This window comes from Macrobrachium rosenbergii, chromosome 49 (genome assembly GCF_040412425.1).
Source record: "Macrobrachium rosenbergii isolate ZJJX-2024 chromosome 49, ASM4041242v1, whole genome shotgun sequence".
Classification (NCBI taxonomy): Eukaryota; Metazoa; Arthropoda; class Malacostraca; order Decapoda; family Palaemonidae; genus Macrobrachium; species Macrobrachium rosenbergii.
The window spans coordinates 34666106-34670456 of record NC_089789.1 but is presented as its reverse complement, the minus strand read 5'-3'; the positions used below and the strand labels follow the sequence as shown (position 1 = coordinate 34670456).

At 33.6% G+C, this 4351-nt stretch overlaps 1 long non-coding RNA gene across 1 annotated transcript in view; it reads right to left on the bottom strand.

Moving 5' to 3' along the window:
- Positions 1–1480: 1480 nt before the first annotated feature.
- The window catches only part of LOC136832432 (uncharacterized), a 199920-nt gene continuing 197049 nt past the window's right edge, over positions 1481–4351 (bottom strand). The window contains exon 4 of the long non-coding RNA XR_010851201.1: positions 1481–1529. This is a non-coding gene — a long non-coding RNA (uncharacterized lncRNA). The remainder of the gene's footprint in view (positions 1530–4351) is intronic.

Here is a 4351-nt window from a genome sequence, read left to right as displayed (position 1 = left end):
GAATTTCTCCCTGACGGGATAAACTTTCAAATTAATCCTTAACTGTCTGAAAGAAGTTATTATGCAAACATAAATAATAACATAATAAATAATCGAGAAGTTGTAACTAGATGAAACATCAAATATCTAATTCACTGAATAATCGATAGCCGTTTCAATTAAACATCGAAAACGTAAAGATAATGATTTCTATAATCGAAAACGTTGTAATTAAATGACATGTTAAATATTAATACAGCGCACTGAACAATCGACACGAGAGGTAAACATTACACAATTATAAAATGTATTTATATCCCTCCTTCAAAATATCTGAAAAACCTAAAAATTGTCGCAGGTGGATAAACTTTGATTTTTTTTTTTTTCTAATACGTTCAAATTCCACGCTCTATTGACAGTAAAACGAGGTGAAATTCCTGAACAAACTAAAATACGATAGGGCGACTTGTGTCCATGGCCCAAGGCGTAGGCAAACTGGGCTCCTTCAACAAGAGCTACTACAAAGGACTTGTATGATTTCCAGATGGCTTCCACTACAGGAATGTGTCAGCGTTATGTTTGAAGATATTCAAGGACTTGGAGAGCTGTGTTGCCCTTAGGAGAATGCCTACTCTTTAATTTCAAGACTCTTACAAAGGAAAGAACTTTGATATCTCTAGTTTTAATGTATAGTAAATATTTACGAATACGCATTCACATTACATTATTATTTATATATATATATATATATATATATATATATATATATATATATATATATATATATATATATATATATATATGTGTGTGTGTGTGTGTGTGTGTGTGTGTGTGTGTGTGAATTTTTATAGCATCACCGTGATTTATATATACAAGCATTAAGTTACAAATGCCGTTTAGTATCCAATTGGCTCTAATGGGAAATAATATATGTATGTATGTATGTAGATATACTGTGTATATATATATATATATATATATATATATATATATATATATATAAATATAAATGAATACCGAAGGAGAATTATAACTGATAAAGCGCTCAAGCCCACACGACGAATTATTGATTATAGTTCCCCTTCGGTATACATATACATACATTATTTCCGAGGTAGAGTAAACTGATATTAAACTACATTTTTATTAATGCTTCTATATATAAATATATATATATATATATATATATATATATATATATATATGTGTGTGTGTGTGTGTGTGTGTGTGTGTGAGTGTGTGAATTCAGTGTATGTGTTGTTTACGTTTGTGTGCGATGGTGAGCTATTTTGTATAAAAAACGGCGGACTATTTTGTGTGACCAAAGCTGAAATTGTCATAATTCACATTCAGAAGGAGGAAACATTAACGAATGGCTGACCCTTATCTTGTATTGATTCCTAAATATGTTTCCAACTACTCAAGTTTCTGCAAAACTTAAAATTTCACTTCTTATTTTAAAACAACAGTATTTAAAACCGCTAAACACCAAACTACTTACTTTATTTTCTCCACTACGGTCTATCCGCGGCTGCTTGCACAAATCTGACCTGAAATAAATAAAATTACTTGATTAAAATTAACCCCCAAACAAAATACACAGGCTGAGACCTATATTCAAAAATGTACTAAAAATTCATCCCAAAAAATCTGTCCCGCTCTCACTTGCATATAAATTAGTTTTGAAGTGGAGAATAAATGAAGGATCAAACTTTATAGATGAGAAACTAATTAACACAATATTCAAATATAAATTGAATTATTAGATATCTAAAAGAATACCAAAAAGTGAATATGCTTTATTCAACCAGTTTCGCGTATTAAACGCTCATGAGCCTTATCAGACACTCTCGTGATCAACCATGATTGCAACAGAGCCCAGTTAACCCTTACCAAATAAACCTATTATAGAAATTGTCCTTTTGCAAAATCAGTTTGGATGTGGTTAATCTTAATCTAGAGAGAGAAGAGACAGAGAGAGAGAGAGAGAGAGAGAGAGAGGCCTTTGCCTTTTTTTTGTGAGGTTGGTGTGGATGTGGTAAATTCTTAATGGAGAGAGAGAGAGAGAGAGAGAGAGAGACTGTTTTTGCAAGATTGGTGTGGATGCGGTAAATTCTTTAACGGAGGAGAGAGAGAGAGAGAGAGAGAGAGAGAGAGAGAGAGAGAGAGAGAGAGAGAGAGAGACTGTTTTTGCAAGACTGGTGTGGATGTGGTAAATTCTTGGGAGAGAGAGAGAGAGAGAGAGGAGAGAGAGAGAGAGAGGACTGTCATTCTCAAAAATACTGCCTCTTTCCACTGCAAGAAATATTACTTACTCCCCATACCTCCCGTAAACAACCATTTTCATTCCTTTACTTCGTCAAATAAAAACGCCTTTTGGGCCAACGGATTCTGGAAAACAGCTGCCCACAACCAAAAATATCTTTTGAAAGCAATAACCTCCGGTGCCCCAAGACAAGGAATGGAATCGCGGCATTCTATCAGATATTTTGCCGGCGAAGAAATTCAGTTTGGTGCAGCCGTTTCCTTTCTCTGGAAATTCTGTGGAGACCGAGATAGGTGTCCCCAGCCTCTCGCTTGCAAAGCGTTCAACTAAAACACATGTTCCATGGAGTATGGAACGACTTTTAAAATTCTCCTCCCCTTTCTCTGTCGCTACATTTTTTTGGGAGGTGGGATAAAACGAATTATCCAGCCGTTGCCTTATCCACACGCGAAGAGAGAGAGAGAGAGAGAGAGAGAGAGAGAGAGAGAGAGAGAGAGAGAGAAAAGGGGGAGACTGCTGTGTGGATACAATAGCTAGAGTTATGGACACTTTGTCTTTCGGGCTGCGGATGATCTTTTTATTTTTCGTTTTAGGAGTCCGCCTGCATCCGCCCTCCTCCCAGGCTTTGTGTTGTGATACATTTGGGAGTTCAGTGAAAAATTTCGATAGTACATTATTCCGATATGTACAGGGCTCAGTTGCTTCATTCATAGAAATTTTAATAATTATTCACATACAGACAATATATATTATATATATATATATATATATATATATATATATATATATATATATATATATATATATATATATATATATATATAACTATACACATGAGAACCTATATTCGAGTGAGGAGCAAATTGACATGACAAGTGTTGATGATGAAGAATTTTGAGAATAACAACGACTTTTTTTTGTATTTTTAGTTAGTTTCTGGTACCTATCATAAGACTACTCTTGACGAAACATCGAAACAGAGAGGGAAAATTGGTGTGTTCAGAATACCAACACATTTTCCATTTGGAAATTATTGGAATGTAATTTTATTATATGAGCTAATTAGAAGCTAGCGGTGTACTCCATTATACAGTAATTATCTATATGCATATCAGCATCACACGTTCCAATGGATAAAGATGAGAAGTGCGAGTAATTCCCCGAGACAATCTGATCAAAATATGACTTGAAAATATAGCGAATTGGATATTGTAAAACGACATATGTCTATTTCCCGTAAACACCGTTGGGTAAATGTTGATTACGAAGAACTAATGCTGAATATTCATTGCTAATCTCCTGTAATATTATATGAGGCTGCTGTTGCTTCCAGTATGTCATTGAAGCTCTGTTCCTATGCAGATTAAATTTACGAGGCAATTAATTAGGAATTTCATCAAATGAAAATATATTTTTACGTCAACGCAAAACAAGAATTTAATTGACAAAATAAACACGATTTATAGGACTTCCGGTCTGGTAACGTCCAGGGTTTTAGGAAAAATGAATTAGTTATATCTGAATAAGCCCATTAGCGAAGTAAACTGAATTATATCTCATATCATTGGCGCAATTGTTTTCAAGTTCTCCTTTCCTAATACGACGGGAAATGGAAGGTTTGATTTTGCGCGTGCTGTAATGATGAAAGGAGGACGACTACAGAATTAATTTATGAAATGTTGAAGAGTAATGTAATTACGTATCATTGTTCATATGCTGAAGAAAAGGTAATCATTAAAATTCCAAAAATGACGAATTTTTGAACAACATTTACGATTTACTTACTGCCAGTTGTGTTAAAAGAATTATACTAAGTAGATTGCCTGGAAATAAATTTTATACTCACTCACACGAGCACACACATTATATATATATATATATATATATATATAGTTAGTAGCATATGATATTAAACGAGTACGTTATACCATAACATATATGGAAGTCAGTCAATGATAAAAGCGCAATGGTTTTAAAATAAAGCGTGTCTAATAATACTTTCAGTTTTCAATTTTCACCAATAAAACTAAAAACCAAAATGCGATGCAAAACATGCCAGATATAACACGAGGGGGAAAATTTACTTTGATTAACGATTCGTTATAC